The sequence below is a fragment of the Neofelis nebulosa genome, chromosome 7 (genome assembly GCF_028018385.1).
Source record: "Neofelis nebulosa isolate mNeoNeb1 chromosome 7, mNeoNeb1.pri, whole genome shotgun sequence".
NCBI classification, from domain to species: Eukaryota; Metazoa; Chordata; class Mammalia; order Carnivora; family Felidae; genus Neofelis; species Neofelis nebulosa.
Window position 1 is genome coordinate 106,890,925 of NC_080788.1, and position 17,313 is coordinate 106,908,237.

Genomic DNA, 17,313 nt, shown 5'->3' on the forward strand with positions numbered 1-17,313 from the left:
GCCTGAACATTATTCCCAGCTCTAGTCATCTCCTCCCCTTATAAGGGGGATGCTCGTTCCAGAGATGCACTTATTACTCTGAATGCCTTTGGGGCTCTTCATCTCCTTTAAAGGTCCCCTTTATCTCCTTCTATATTAATTTTCTTTTGCTGCAAAACATAATGCCATGAACTTACTGGCTTAAAAGCAACACCCATTGATTAGCTCACTATTTTGTAGGTCAGAAGTCCTTGTGAGGTTTGGCTTCTTCTTATCTGGAGGCTTAGGGAAAGCATCAGCTCCCAAACCCATTCAGGCTGTTTAAGAATCCTGTTTAGGGTGGTGAGGTGGTGAGGTGGGTTGAGCCTCCAACTTGGGCTGTGGTCATGATGCCACGGTTCGTGGGTTCCAGCCCTGTGTCAGGCTCTGTGCTGACAGCTCAGAGCCTTAGAGCCTGCTTCAGATTCTGTGTCTCCCTCTCTCTGCCCCTTCCCCACTTTCTCTCTCTCCAAAAAAAAAAAAAAAAAAAGAGTCGAGTTCAGTGCTGGCTGCCAGCTGGGGACCATTCTCAAATTCTAGAGGCCGTGCTCATTTCTCATCACGTGGTCCCTCCATCTTCATGAGCAGTAGTGTGTCCAGTCATTCTTAGGTGGGAATTTCTCCGACTTCTTCTGTCACCAACCAGAGAAAATGCTCTGCTTTTAAGGGATCATGTAATTAGACCTAGCTCACCTAAGTGACCTCTCTTTTAAGGTCAAACCTTAATTATATCTTCAAAATCCCTTTTGCCATGCAATGTGACGTTTGATGTCCCATCATATCCACAGAGAAGGGTCTTATACAAAAGTGAGAGTCTTTAGGGGTCATTCTTAGAATTCTGCCTACCACAATTTCACAGCCAATGTTCTTTTTATAGGCCACCAGGAGTGAATTAACTCTTTGGACGTGCACAAAAGTCATTTTGTGATTTGAATACAAAGAAATAGGTGCATTTTGTTTGCATGACCCATAAACAAGATCTAAAAGTAATTTCAACGTGGAAGTTTTCTTATTTCATGTTTGATTAGGCTACTGAAAAGGGAATGCTTTTTATGGGAACTGATGTGTTGGAAGAAAAAAAAAAGAAAGAAATATTTGAATGGAAGCACAGTGCATAAGTATGTGAAACCCAAAATTCCCTTCTCAGTTTTAGATAAACTGGTCTCCTGGGTCCCACATGTATTCACTAGCAATGGAATTTGTGTCTTAATTTCCCTTCCCCTCCCACCTGCAAGTGACACTGGGCCAGAGGAGTAAAATTCTTGTCCAGCTCAGCAGTTCTAAAGGGGAGCAAAGCCTCCTGGGCACTATTTGGAGAGATAGCAAGAGGCAGGCGTTTGCATTTCTGTGGAGTTTAGACAGACCGTGCATCTATTACAGGTGGGTGGTCTAAATGATCTGTAGCCAGTTTAACTCCTTGGGGTCTTGGGTCCTGGAATATGACTAATATTTTTAAATCAACTCAGTTCTGGATGGTTTTCTGGAGACAAAACATTTAGAATCAGAAGTGATTTTATTAAAACAGAGAAGCAGTTCCCCAAGGGGAACTTAGCTTCCTTACCTCGGACTTCCTTTATCTGCCTTTCTTTAACCAAAAAATTAAATAAATAAACACATGAATACACAAATAAGCAAACAAACAAATAAATGCCCACTCGTTTTAACTAGTATGTAAGCAACCAAGCTCTCGAGCTTTGTAATGTGCTGTAGTGAAAGGGAGGGAAGGCTTCCACCTACCAAACCTACAGGATTAAGTAATGAAGACAAATTAGGAAAACAACCCTGGACTTCAGGATCAGTGTTACATAAACATGTCAAATTCTATGCTAAAAAAGAAGAAGCAGAATATATCTGTCAGAGATGAAAACCATCTCAAAGAATGAGGTGATACAACCCCACATTAATTTTTAAATTTGTAAGGCTAGGATTTGTAAGACATGTGTTAGGTGGCAGAAAGGAAGAAATAACACCGGATTAAAATGAATGCTCCTTCCCTTTTGGGATGAGCACTGGTGTTGTATGGAAACCAATTTGACAATAAATTTCATATATTGAAAAAAAAAATTAAAAAAAAGAATGAATGCTCCTTCAAGAGACTAGCTGGGTATAATAATGGGAATACTTTTATAAAATCTGTATATATAATATATATATATTATACACACACACACACACACACACATATATATTCATTTTTCAGATTGTTCATTATTTGTGTCTGCCTGACGTTCCCTCACTACCATCATGCACTTTATGTAACCTGGCATTTTCTATTTTAATTTTATCAATGTGCTGGCCTTAAAATATTTTGTCCAAACCTATACGGAAACAAATGATTAAATTAAATATTTGATGAAATTAATTAAATATTAAACTCCCTAAACTCTTCCTCTTGCCATCTCTTTCTTTTCCTTTCCTTTTTTTTTTTTTCCTGGCCCAGGATAAATATTTCCAAGTTTAAGATATCATCCTCTCAGTAACGGAACTTCAAGCAAAACTCGGTAGGTGGAGAATTTGATCTTTGATCATGTGTCTTTGAAACATGAGTGTTAGTTTACAATGTGTATTTAAAAATTACTCCAGAATCTTTTGTGACCTGAAGGTTTAGCTATCAGCAAGAGTGAGGAGGGAAGATAGTATAATGTAAAGATTGAGAATATGGGCTTCTAAGTCAGCCAGACCCATTTACAAATTCTGATCCTGCCTCTTCATATCCATGTGTCCTTGAACAAATTACTTAACCATTTTGAGCCTGTTTCCTCAACTAAAAATTGGGCATAATAATAAATTCTAAATATGATAATATGTAAAACTAAAGCAAATACTCAAGTATTAGCTATTATTATTTTTCCCACTCTGAGGACTTCAAGCGCGATTACTTTAAAGTTAGGCTTTTAAAACTTCGTGAGTTACCAAAAAGAAAATCCCAGAAGAACTGGATCATTATGATCTAGTAGATGAAGCCTCTTCTCTGTGAACCCCATTAACTTCAACCCTGAACTTGAACCTTTGCCTCAAGGGTCTAGAAAGAATTTCACCCTTTGTTGCTCTTCTAAATATTCCTTTCACCCACTCCCTTTTTTTCCCTTTAACCACCCACCAGTTCGTCAACATAACATTGACAGTCTTCTCTGTTTGTCTTGGCTGATTGATTTTCCTGAGTACCATTAGAGGCATTAGCCTTCACCTGTCTTTGTTGGGTTATTTGGTTTGTAATGGCCTGGAATGCTCTTACACTTACCCTTTTGGAAGAGGTTAAGTTAGAACTCAGGCCTTGCCCATAAATGATCCCGTTAGTTACAACGTCTTGCCTTGACATACAACCCTAGCAAATAGGAAGTGACAAAATGGCACTAAATTCCTTTCTGTATGGGCATAAAAATTCGTTGTCTCAATTCAGGAAGCTGAAAGGAAAAGGACAACATTTTGTGTTTTTATAGGTATAATATGTGTAGGTTATTATGTAGAAGGCTGGGAAAACAGAGCACAGATTTTTTGGTGGCATGTTTCTTTTTATATAAAAGTGCATTCTTGGATATCCTAGAACAGGGGTTGGCAAACCATGATCCATGGGCCAAAATGGCCCTCTTTGTGTTTTGGTGTTAATTGAACACAGGCTGCTTCATTTACATACTATCTATGACTGCTTTTATGCTACAACAGCGAAAGTTAGTAGTTAAAACAGAGTCCATGTGGTCCACAAAGCCTAAGATATTGGTTCTCTGGCCCCTTATAGAAGAAGCGTGCCAACTCGTATGTTTAAAGTAGAGCGAAGCTTCTGCAAAGTCTCTGTGGGCTTGCCTGGTGTGTTTTACCTAGCTGGTAAGGATACAGAAGCCATAATACAATTTCCTGGGACAGTCCTGGCCAGTGTCATTTCTCTGTTGCCCTCATAATGTATACATGAGGGAATTTATACTGATTTGATAGTGTATTTTGTTCTTTGGTTTAACAAATATATCCCCCACGGGTATGGATGCCAGGGTTCTCTAGGAACAGAGAAGAACAGACAGAGGCTACAGTTATCACTGTGTTGAATCAATATGACCATCATCAGTCCTGAGGCCTTCTAGGTATTTTTTAAATATCCGCATCCTGCAATTTAGCTCCTCATGTTGGAACGTATATGAGAATTTTTGTTTTTTTCGGCCACAGAGAAAGCAAGAGAATTTACATCAGTGGCTAGTTCCCCAGCCTCCCTCTTTGCCGATGCCTAAGGCTGTAAAAACACGTTTACCAGAAGTATTCTTCACACGAACAAGATTCTTGACATGAATAGGACCTAAAATGTTATTATCTTATACAGGATAACCTGATAAGAGAGCACTTTGAGAGAGTATATTTATTCCCTAGCATTTTTTAGTGATTGTGGGATTTATAGTGACAGGTAAAGGAAAGTCGGTTAAACTAAACCAGACAGCCTAAGAAGAGAAGCAGAGATAATGGAAGAGTATTATGAAAGGAAAGATAATGTCTCCAAAAAAATTTTTATTTTCCATGGCTTCTCATTCATGAACACACAAACAATTTAAATATGGCATGGAATAGATGAGGCAGAAAAGAAATCTTGAGTCTGTGAAAGCAACCTGGAAATGTGTGAAGATGATGTATTGCCTGGAAATTAATCTTTGACTACACAGCTAAGTGCACAGTTATTTCAGGCATAAAATTCCTGCCTTACTAATTAATTAGTTTTCTTATATTAAATGTCCCACCTACTCCAAAGAATTCCCCCTGCTGCCATCAGGAGAACAAATTGGAACTATTTTATGAACTTGCAAGCTACAAGAGTAGAAAGCTCTACAACTTTGAAAAAAACAACAGCTTGATAAAGGGAGTTGGTTTGAGTATATAATTTTAGATTATGACTCTTATCCCATCTGGGAAAACGTGGGACTTAGGGAAGCAGTGCAACCAGTTCTGAGGCAAGAATACAAGAATTTGTGTTTTATACACAAAGAGAACCAAAAGCCAGCAACATCATCCAGCTGGGTAAAGGGAGAAAGAATCCAGATAGAGGACCGCTGCAGGGCAAAAGTGGAGACCAGCCATGAGCAGAAATGCAAAGTGACAGATGGGAGTTGGTAGAGATGCATTTGGGGCAGATGAAGGCTGGGAACTGTGCTACTGGCACTTCTATAAAGTATCTGTAGCCACAGCTGGGGGTAACTTGGAATTGTTCATATTATATCAGTCAAGGTCCAGTCAAGGGTCAGAAACCACAACCACCTATTTCAGGAGAAAAGAATTAAGATGAAGAATTGACTAGATATTGAAGAACCTAAAAGGCAAAAAATGAACATCAATTATCAGAAAGGTGGCAACTGACAGGAACAGCTACTACCCCCTGGGTCTGGAGGCGCAAAGGGAAGGATTGGAGAATGGGTCCCACGGACTGAAAACCGACCACTGAGGAGGGTGCCATGTTAGTTTGCTTGGGCTGCCATGAAAAAATAGCACAGACTGGGTGGCCTAAACAACAGGCATTTATTTTCTCAGTTCTGGACACTGGACATCCAGGATCGAGGTGCCAGCAGAGTCATTTTCTAATGAGGGTTAGAAATGGCTCTAACCTGGCTGGCTGATGGCCACCTTCTTGCCGTGTGCTCACGTGGCCATTCCTGAGAGCATATTAGTGGAGAGAGAGAGATTAGGATTCAGACCCCGACCTTATGACCTTGTTTAACCTTAATTATCTCCTAAAAGCCTAGTCTCTGAATGCAGTCACAATGGGGGTCAGGGCATCAACATATGTGCTTTGAGTGAACACAGTTCAGCCCATAGTAGGGGTGCCAGCTGGCCTGGCACTCGTGTATGTGAAGTGAGGAGTGAGGAGGCTGGTCTATGAGTGCTGAAAACCAGCAAACTGCTCCCGGAGAGAACTGCCAATGCCAAGGTGGAAGAAGCAGAGCTGTGTAACACAGAAAGGGACGGCATCCTTCCTCCTCAAGTCTTCTAGTCTCCCTCCAGAATCCCCTGGCAAAGCAGAATGGGGTGTGCAAAGCCCCCATCTCCATCAGCACAAAGCAGACTATAAAAGGAGAAATTGCCACTGAGAGGCAAGAGCTAAATGAGAAGTTCAATAGAACTGTGACAGAGATTGCTTGTTGCTTATTTTTAGCCTCTCTTCTTCCTTTCATTTCTAGTAATAGAACCCTCAATTATTAGGGAAGCAAAACTCAGCTAAAGGATGTTTCTCAGCCTTCCTTGCAGCTAGATATGGTCATAGTCATGCGACTATATTTTAACTAAGATATGAAAGTGAAAATTTTATGTGGGGGCTTCCAAGAAGTGTTTTGTTTCTATTTATTTTTTATTTTTCTGCTCCTTCTTCCATCTGCTCAGAATGTAGATATGATGGCTGGTGCTCTATCAGCCATATTGGACATGAGGACAAGAAGCACTCTCAAGGGGGCACCTGGTAGGCTCAGTCAATTAAGCATCTCTTGATTTCAGCTCAAGTCATGATCTCCCAGATTCTGAGATCTAGCCTTGCATCAGGCTCCATGCTGACAGTGCAGAGCTTGCTTGGGATTCTCTTTGCCTCTCCCTCGGTGTGCGTGCATGTACTCTCTCTTGTTACCCCTCTCTCAAAATAAATAAATAAACATTTAACAAAACAAACAAGAACTACTCTCAAGGATGGCAGAGGAGCTGTGGACTTTGCAAAGTAACCATGCTCGTCCTGGATTGCTAACTTCCAGACTCCTTTTATGTATATGAGAGAGATTAACTTCTATCTTGTTTAAACTGTTACAGCTTTTCTCGTATATGCAGCCCAAACTAATCCTAAGGCAGATGACTCTAGGCTAGCTTGGACAGGTAGATCTATCTTGCTTAAAAGATGGTCATCCCTTTTCAAACTAAAGTTTGAAATTACCCTCATGGTACTTTAATTTGTTTGAATGTTTATTTTTGAGAGAGAGAGAGAGAGCACGAGCAAGGGAGGGACAGAGAGAGAGGGAAACGCAGAATCCGAAGCCAGGCTCTGAGCTGTCAGTACAGAGCCTGATGCAAGGCTCAAACTCACAAACTCTGAGATCATGACCTGAGCCAAAGTCAGATGCTTAACCCAACTGAGCGACCCAGGTGCCCATCATCATGGTACTTTAAATTTTAGTTGGCTTTGTTATTAAAAGAATTACTAAAAAATCTCTTTATTTAGAATTTAGTTAGATCAGAAATACTTCTATGAGGATTAAGGGAGCATAATAGTCCATAGCTTACAATAGATTTGTTCAATCAGATTATTTTTTCCAATGCTGAGCTAAGATCAATTGCTAAGATTTGAAGCATTTTATAGAAATTGTTTGGGTGCCTTATAAAAATGATACTAATCCTCACATCTGAAGATTTGGGTGACTTAGGAAAATTGTTACTAATTCTTACAACAAACCCAAGAAAAGATGTTCTTATCCCCATTTTACATATAAGGAAACTGAGGCCCCGGAAAGCTAAGTATATAGCTGAGGATCTGCTGTGAGTAATGGTGCTTGGGATTTGAAACACCCTTTCTCTATACAACTCTGGCACCAACTAGACTAGTTAGAATTCAATAATATTATGAATTATATAGACTTGGTGAATGAATATGGGATACTAACCACTATTTATATCATTTATATGGAAAAATAAATTTTAAACCACCAGTTGAGGAGTGCTCGTTATTATTAGTGGCAAAAACATCACCAAAATATTTTTAGTAGAATTTACAGAATATCTGGTTAGTTGTTGAGCAAGAGATATAGGATGTACAACTAGAATTTTGAAATCTAAATCAAGCAGGGATCTTTCCATTGCAAGTGTAATGGAAAAGTGCTTTAAATGTGTATCCCTAAGCTAAGGTATAACCAAATCTCCCTTTAACTGAATTCACCTAACTCAGGCTGGTCTCCCACACAGGCAGTGTGCAGTCGACCCCTGTGGGTCCCACTGTCACCACTGCTCCTCTGAGCCTCAGCTCACGCTTCCATGTGGCTCGGGCTTTTGAGCTCTCCACCCTGAGACTTTTGGTTTGGGACTTTGCCCCTGGCCTTGGTGGCTCTTTGGCAGGTCTGGAGCACTCAACTTGCAGCCACCTTCAACATCCAACATCTTGGGAGATGTGGAAATCTTTGAATCTTATCTGTGCTGCATGCTGGCTTGAAGAAATCAGAGGGGACCGTGGGAGGTATCCATTCACTGGCCTAGGCTCTCTCGCTTAAATACACGGAGCCGTCTTGTCCACTTTGCTGTCACTCTCCTGAATTGGTGTGAGATGGACTTTGAGTTAGTCCCTTTAGCACCACAGATGGGAAGTGGGGAACAAAACCCTTTAGCTGGGAGGTTTTCAAAGTTGCCTGAGAGTCTTGGTCTGCCCCACCCCAGCAGGGCTTTCAAGGTTGGGGGAGTGGAAGGTAGAGAAGAGGTTGAAGAGCAGGCTGGGAAGTCTCCTCACCAGCATCTCAGAGCTGATTTCTCTCTCCAGCCTTTTTCCTGCCCAGGAAGTGATCTTGTCCCCCTCCTGGGGTAGGGGTGGGGCTGGAGGTGGGGACACAAGAAACTGCTGTCAATCCCTGTCTTACATTATTTCCTACAGGACTTTATGTTCTACCCTAGGCTCTGGCTTACTCTTCCCTCAAACCCTTTTAGAAATCCAAACCAAACCACTTCTTTCTCGTACTCTTAGCTCTCACAAATCAAAAATGCTTGGGTTTTAGACTATTCAGCCTCCATGACTTAAAAAAAAAAAAATCACTGAGTCAGTGGAAGTCTTTGTCTGTGTTTGCCCTCCATCCATGCAGCCATAGATGCTCTGGACCCAGCACATGGAGAGCCACAGGGCAACAGGGATAATTTTCAGAAAGGAAAACCTCTCCTTAAAATCTCTGTGTATTATCTAATTACATATATAACAGAAACCAGCTTAAGCTAGGTTAAAGAGAAAAGAAAGGAATTTATTGGCAGAAATCCCCGTTGGTTCTTGTACCTTGTCAACTCTTGCTCGTTCTTCCTGTCTCCCTGGATATAATCATTAGGGAGCCCCAGAGCTTTTTCCATTCTCTGTCTGTGCTCCCTGGAGGATTTCTCTCAGACTCAGACATCTCAAGTCCAACTATACACATATGACTCCCAAATTCATGTCTGTAATTCAGTGCTCTGATTTCAGCTCCATATCCATACAGCCAACTATCTACTGGATGTTATCCTTGTGGCCAACTAAAACCACTCTCAAATGTGGCATGTCCAAAACCAAAGTCCTGATTTTCCTTAATCCTCTTCTTTCCCCATGCCCATTAATGACTCTCCCTTCAGTTATCAGACCAAAACCTTACAGTGTTCCCTTCCCCCTCATTAATTCACGACCATTACCAAACATTTGCAAATTCTGTGGTCACTCCTGTAGGAACACATCCAGAATCTGCTAGCTCCTCTGTTAATATGTTGGTCCAAATCATCATCATATCCACCAAAGTATTGCAACTGCCTTCCAATTGGTCTCCCTTGTCCATCTAGAGTTTATTTACAGTCATCAGGGTGAGCATTCTAAAATGTGATTCCTTTCAGTTAATTACTGTGATTGAAGCTCTTTAATTGCCTCCCATCTTCTCAGAGTAAAACCCAAAATTGTCATCATCACTTTCAAGCTTCCCATGACCTGAGCCCTGGTCACTGCTCTGACGTATCCCTGGCCCCTTTCTACTCCAGGAAATTTACCTCCTATTTTGCAAACACAACAAGCTCACTCCTGCCTCAGGCCTTTTGCACTTGCGGTTTCTTCTACCTGGTACGCTTTTTCTTCAGACATTTCTATGACTTACTCACTCACTCCCCTTGGGTATCTACTCAAATGTCATCTTATAAATATACCTTTCATCTGAATTCTTTTTTTTTTTTAAGTAGGCTCCACACACAAATGCAGAACTTGAACTCATGATCCTGAGGTCAAGAGTCGGAGACTTAACCAACTGAGCCTCCCAGGCACCCCTCATCTGCATTCTTTATAAGATACCAATTTCTTCCCTTGACAGGACACTCCCTATTTTCCTAATCCTGTTTCGTTAATTCTCCATTTGTTATATTTGTTCATTGTCAGTCTTCTCACCTCTCCCACGATGCCCACCAGAATGTCAGCTTTATGAGTGTGGGAACTTTGTTTTATAGTAATGTCATAGTAGTCTCATATTTTTAACATAAGAACTTATCTTGTATTTACTAGATGCTCAACAAATATTTCTTAAAATAAGAGAAGAAACACACAAACAAATTAGGGTATATCAATTAGACACATTGCTTCATGATAGATCACCCCAAACCCTGACTTACAATGATAAAAAAAAAATTACTTGTACATCTATGAGTCAGATGGATGGATCTACTGATCTGGGCAAGATTTGGCTAATCTTGGCTGGGTTTGCTCATAAATTTGTGATTAGCCTAGTGGGTCAAATGAGGACTGGCAGGTCTAGGATATCATCAATGCCTCATTCACATGTCCAGTGGTTGAGTGGCTCTTGGCTGGGACAAAGGCTGTGAGTGGGTAACATGTCTATTTACCTTGAAGGCTACACTGAGCTTGTTCTCATAGGAAGCAGGGGAGAAGAAAGAGAGACAGACAGACAAACAGACTGAGGAAGTGTGGAGACTTCTATATAATTTTTACCGCATTCCACTGTTTAATGCAAGTCAGAAGGCCATCCCAGACTCAGGACAGGTTAACTTATTCCACCACTGAGAGGAGCTGAAATCCCAAGAGTGTGGCAAGAGTACCGGACAGGGGGAGGGGTGAGAATTGCTGCTATTTACACAAATCATTCTGCCACATAGAGTGTCTTGTGGAATCCAAGGAAGACTTTAACAACCAGACCTAGGAAGACTTAACATTCACCTATGGAACGTATGGAACCTCTGTCTACATTCTGACATTAAAGTAACTCTGTTTCCAATTCCCAGACTCTGAATCTTGCAGTTCAGATTTTAGATTCCCAGGAGAAATAATTGGCCTAACTTGGATCAGGAGTTCCTCTTGGCCCTTCCTTGTCCCAATTCAGACTGACTAGAAGGAAGGATTAAATTTAGACCCTGTAGATCAAGGGGCAATTCCCAAAGAGGTGGAAATTATCAGGGAAATTAAAGGAGAATCCAAAAAAGATGTATCACAACATCTAAATTCAAGTTTTGAAATCCTAAAATTTTAAAGTTATTGCCTTTAAAATATTCAGATATCCAAGAAATACATGGAAGAGATTTCTCTTCGGGAACTGTAGCACATATGAATCTGTAAGAGGCACTGAAAATATTTAAATAAATTGAATTAACAAGTAACCAAGGATGGTTCTAGGCTAATATGGCATAAAAATTATAGTATTATTCTATATTTCTCTTACTTTCATTTGGATCTATGTGATATCTTTCTCACGCTTTGTTGAATTTTCCTTCAGTATTGAACTTGGCTGTTAGCCTCTCTGTGAATTTATGAGACAAAGAAATGAAGAAAACAATAATGAAAGATATTAAGTGTCTTAATTTGATATTGCTGGTGTAACAAATTTAAGTGCCTGAAAATATTTATTTTCTTACAGTTCTGGAGGTCAGAAGTCCAAAATGGGTTTCAGTGGGCTAAAGTCAAGATGTTGCCAGGATCATATTCCTTCTTGAGGCTCTAAGGGAGAATCCATTTCTTTGCCTTTTTCCAGCTTCTAGAAACCATCTGCATTCCTTGGCTTATGGCCCCTTATTCAAATCACTCCAACCTCCGCTTCTCTGGTCATCACACACATCTCCTTCTCTGACTCTAATTCTCTTATTCCATCATTCTTTCATTTATAAGGACACTTGTGATTACATTGGACTCACCAAGATAATCTCTCCATCTCAAGGTTTTCAACTTAATTACATTTGCAAAGCCCCTTTTGCCATATGAGGTAACATATTTACATGTCCTGGGGATTTGAACCTGGATATCTTTGGGGGGCTGTTAGTCTTCCTACCACATGAGGTAAATATAAAAACTAGACCAAACCATCTTTGGTCATGTAGATTCCACATTTTTCCAAATGTAGGAGGTTCTCAATCTTTATAGAACATTGGAATCTTCGACAAGTAGGGTTCTGCCTATACATATTTAACTGATTGATTTGCCTCCTCATACCCTCAGGTAGAAGACTAAACTCGAATTTGTGAATTTGATATCATTATGCTATTGCAGAAATAATAACATTTCCAAGTATGTATTCATCATTCAGTAATGGTTGTTAAACCGCTCTGAACTGTGTGGTTCATAAATTATCCTACAGCATTGGCAGGCAGAACTGCCACTGTTGTCGAGTCTTTAAGACACTTTCATTTTTGGCAGGGTGGTTTTGCTCTAGCTTTCTTCATTCATCACTGAGAATCATAATTCTTCATAAAATCCTTAACCCTCCATCTGAATCTTCCCAAGAGATCAACTCTACACAAGCTCCTGGTCAGTACCGGTGGGCCTCTGTTTCTAGGTCATTATGGCACTCTGTGGGCCCTCAATAATCTTGCAGACAGTTTGTCTGGCTTGAGAATATACATTGCAATTTAATTTACATTAAACTGGCCTCCAGGTACTAATGTGGTGCTTAGAGGAATCTTGCTAAACTAGTTGACTTTTCACAGAATACCTGCCTTATACAGAGTCATGCATTGCAGAGTATCTGGAGAAATTGTTTAGTCCTCCCCAGAGGATTTTGTCCTGCTTTTAAAAATCCATCAGTCCTTTAAAGGACAACTAGAGTCTCACTCTTGGAAACGTTTCTGTCAAATACACATTCACCTAATAGGAGTACTTGGCAAGGTTCAAGTTCTAATGATTCTGGTCTCCCAAATTCTAGTGTGTGTGTGTGTGTGTGTGTGTGTGTGTGTGTGTGTGTGGTTTCCCCATACCACCAAGCAATTTTCAGACAGCAGCTAGGTGTCCTATATTCAACTCAATTCTGCCACTCTCTACCTGGAAAGTGCCAGATCCCTCAGGTTAAGGGCTCCATCCTAGAAGACTGACCCTCTCTCCTGACTTCATGCCAGTGCAAGTTATCACCTGTGCTTCTGACTTACTGGCTATAGATAGAAGGTTTCCATAACCCCCTTCTTGGGTTCAATTAATTCCTAGGGCAGCTCACAGGACTCAGAGAAAGATTTTACTTACTAGATCACCAATTTATTATAAAAAGAAATAACTTAGGAACAGCCAGATGGAAAAGAAGCATAGGGAAAATCATGGGGAAAGAGTACAGAGCTCCATGCCCTCTCCAAGTACACCACTCTCCCCAAATTTACTTGTGTTTACCATTCCAGATCGCTCTGAACCCCCATCCTTTTGAGTTTTTATGGAAGCCTCATCACACAGGCACAACTGATTAAATCATTAGCCATCGGTGACTGAACTCAATCTCTAGCCCCTTTCTCCTCTCCCTGGAGTTGGGGAAGAGGGTATGAGACTGAAAATTCCAACCCTCTGATCGCACAGTTTGTGCCTTTGGTGACCAGACCTCTCCTTAGGGGATCTAGGAAGATTCCCAAAGTTACTCATTAACATAACAAAAGGCACCTTCAAAGCTCTTGTCACTTAGGAAATTTCAAGGATTTTAGTAGCTCTATGCAAGAACTGGGATGAAAATCAAATATATATATTTCTAATTTATAAATCACAATATCACAAGTGTCCAAAGGGAGTGCTTCTCAATCACATTTGATGGTTATGGAGCCAAAAGGTGATATTACAGTTGGGTCCTGGGAAGATGCTGAGGGCAAGGACAGGAGAGCAAGTCCAAAGGAAGTTCAGTCATCAAGGGGGTTAAGCAAACCATGGACGATAAGATGGCCTGTGAAAAATCAGGGGATTAAGGACACAGGAAACTAGAAATGAGGAGAAGCTGGCAGGAATGGACAATGAAAGATGATGAATGGACTCTGGAGACAAAGTGCATATTCTTAGTTAGGTTCACTGTTAATAAGCCTATAAGGTTAAGCTATATTCTTTGAAAGAGGCTCACATATGCACCAAAGCATTGCTTATCATGACAAAAACAAATAAATAAAAAATGGCTGGTTAAATAAATTATAATCTCTGCGATGGACTCTTCCTCTTGGTAAAAGAATAAAGATTTGTATGTGTGGAGATGGAAAGTCCTCCAAGATATACTATTAAGTGGGAAAAAACAAGGTATAGAGTATGTAATGCAGACAAATGCCTTTTTTTTCCTATGAAAACTATGCAAAAAAAATACTAGAGGTGGGCACTTCAGGGAGTGATTCCGGGGGTGGAGAAAGAGACTTTCTTGTGTCTTTCTATATACTATTTGAACTTTGTGATCATGTATCTATATTTCTTTTGTTGTTTTTAAATATCAGCAATGGTGATCTAGGATAGGATTGTGGGATCTTTTTTTTTATTTCTTGTTTGTACCTCTGTGCTATTTTTTTAACCCAATAAATATTTTTAGGAAGAAATTATATAAAGGAGCACAGTAAGACAGACATCTCTAAACAGAATTATTCTCCTCCTTTTCTCCACATTCAAAGCATAATTACCTCTCCTTTGGGACTTACTTCCTATATTCCATTTTTTTTTCACACAACTAGTAAATTCAGGTTCATGACTTGAATTTAGGACTTTCTGACTCTAAAATCTTGAATATATTTCATATCAATTCTAAGTGAAACCCAATGCGGGGCGCCTGGGTGGCGCAGTCGGTTAAGCATCCGACTTCAGCCAGTTCACGATCTCGCGGTCCGTGAGTTCGAGCCCCGCGTCAGGCTCTGGGCTGATGGCTCGGAGCCTGGAGCCTGTTTCCGATTCTGTGTCTCCCTCTCTCTCTGCCCCTCCCCCGTTCATGCTCTGTCTCTCTCTGTCCCAAAAATAAATTAAAAACGTTGAAAAAAAAAATCTAAGTGAAACCCAATGGAATGTTCAAGTTCAAGCCTAACTCGCCTTGTAAATTGCTACCTGGTCTTCTTACCCAGGGAAATTCATTCATGGAAGAGAATATTTGCACTCATAACATTATTTATTTGTTTTATGTTGTCTTTTCTTCATAACTAGATTCTAATCTGTGAACAGGATTATATCTTCCTTTTCTTTATAAAGTGAGTAGCTCCTCATCTATAAATTTGCAGAGTAAACACTCAAACCTATGCTGAAAAAATGAAATGAGATGCATACACATGTAAACAGTAAGTGTCCTAAGGTACCAATTATATGATTACTCATAGTTTTCATCTCTGAAGGGCTGCCTGGATCCCTGTGGAGAAGGGTAGGATCAGTGAGCATTGTCTACTGTGGGACTGCCCTGGTTTACAAACCTGTTTGTCTTCATGTAATTTAGCCCTTCTTTTCACTCTCCAAGCATCCTGGTTCAGACAATAAATCAAATGATCATCCTAACTATGGGTGTAGGAAAGAGAAGTAGCAGTGTATGTGCAATGTATTTGTCATCCTGTGCTAACTCTTTTACTTCTATAAATAGAAGAATTCAAGGGACAGGGTCAACTTCTCGGGAGAAGAGTCTATACACTAGTCATGAGCCATCTGGGCTCTAGTGATGCAGCAGAGATGATAGCAAAGTCTAGCTATACCAGTTGGAGTAGAATAGAAATCCATAGTATCCATCACAGATACAAAGATCTTGGGCAAAAAGCTGTTAAGATAAATGACCTTCCCTGAAGATGAGATTAGGAGTCACTCCAGAACTGGCCAGGATCTCAGCCTACAGATTTCAATCTCTGGGATTCCAGCTGAGAAGTTCTGGGAAGAAAAGTTGCAGAAATGGAGCATTTGTTCTCTAGGGTTTGGGTAGCTGGAGAGATTCAGAACTTAGAAGCTTCTAGAACATCAGCAGATATGCTATGACTCAGTCATTAGGACTGGAGAGGTAACAAGAGTTCACTGATCATTTGCACTCAGATATTCATGAAGAGAACCAACAAGCAATGACTCTGTTTACTATCTCTTCCATAAACCATGGGTAATGAGATCAGTGATTGTTTGCGATGCTGGCTAGCACTGAACATACAAACTGTCCATTGAGTTTCCCTTAGAGTTGATATGCAGGATAGTGTAAAGGGGAAGAACTTTGGATCTGAGGGAGAGACAGACATAGGTCTGAGTCTCAAATCTGCCACTTCTTAGCTGTGAGATGCTAAACAAATAACCCAACCTCAAAACCTCAACATCTTCATCTGTGAAATGGGGAAAATAAGAATGGTGACCAAAAAGTGCTGTTGTGAAGTTTCAATAAGACAACAGAGCGCCTGGCACATAGCAAGTGCTCAATAGATGCCAGTTATGTCACTTATATTAAAGACAATAGTTTCCTTCTGTATTCAGATTGACCAGTGTAGTGTCTGATCTCCACATGACTGGCCCAGACCTGCTGTCCCCCTCTATTGCATGTGATGTCCCCCTCTACTGCAAGCATGTGGTGTCCTTGGACGTAGCAGCTTCCTTTGTGATCTAAGGCTCTGGTCAGTGGAGAAGAGCTCAGCACTGCCACACAGCTGGGAAGTGTCCTGGGTATGCATCTAAAGCTGGGAACTGGCCTCAGGGAGAATTGTTTTGGAGATAAAGAAGTTGCTATTTTGGCTTACTCACAGTAAGGATTCACTGATGGCACAAAAAGAGTGTTTTTTGTCCACTCCTATTGCAGATACATTCCAGCTGTTTTCGGCTGAACTGCCCTTGTTCCCCACCCTTAGATAATCCAAATATTTCTCTTAGGTATATCCTTTCTTCTTAAAAAGGAGGAAAAAAATGGAAAAGGAAAAGGTGTTTTCACTCTAGTAAAGAGGACGGGAGAGGTAACTCACCACTCATTTACATCAGTTTTTTCCTCTTTTTCTCTCCCTATACCTCAAAGCTCTGGAAGATATACATGATAAAAGCACCCTGTCAACCACGGACACATGCCACAGCCATTTCCCCTTGTGACAGCTCATAAAATGCTGCATAAGAGTTCCTGTGTAAGTACGAGAAAATACTGAAACAACGTCAAGAGAGTCAAGCAAAAGGCAACTGGTCCCCTGGATCCATCTTCATTGGGTCCCACTGGACAACTTTTTGCCAGATGAACTGTAGAGACTGGTAGGTAATATGACAGGTGAGTGGTACCGAGTTAGCAGGTAGGCGCAGGGCAGAGTTTATTTGGTGGCTGCAGCCATTCAGGACTCAATCTTCCCCATTCCCCAGTAAGCTAGAGATTTTCTGTCAGGAATATTTTTTTTTTTTTTTTTTAGCTTTGAGAATTCAGAGAATGATCAAGAAAAATGCGAACTCAGTGTGCTCTCAGATTCATT

General features: G+C 40.6%; 1 long non-coding RNA gene across 1 annotated transcript in view; it reads left to right on the forward strand.

Annotated features, from left to right (window-relative positions):
- LOC131517284 (uncharacterized) overlaps nucleotides 1–17,073 on the forward strand; it is a 282,203-nt gene extending 265,130 nt beyond the window's left edge. The window contains exons 4-5 of the long non-coding RNA XR_009264496.1: nucleotides 2,459–2,519; nucleotides 16,878–17,073. This is a non-coding gene — a long non-coding RNA (uncharacterized LOC131517284). The remainder of the gene's footprint in view (nucleotides 1–2,458; nucleotides 2,520–16,877) is intronic.
- Nucleotides 17,074–17,313: the final 240 nt, after the last annotated feature.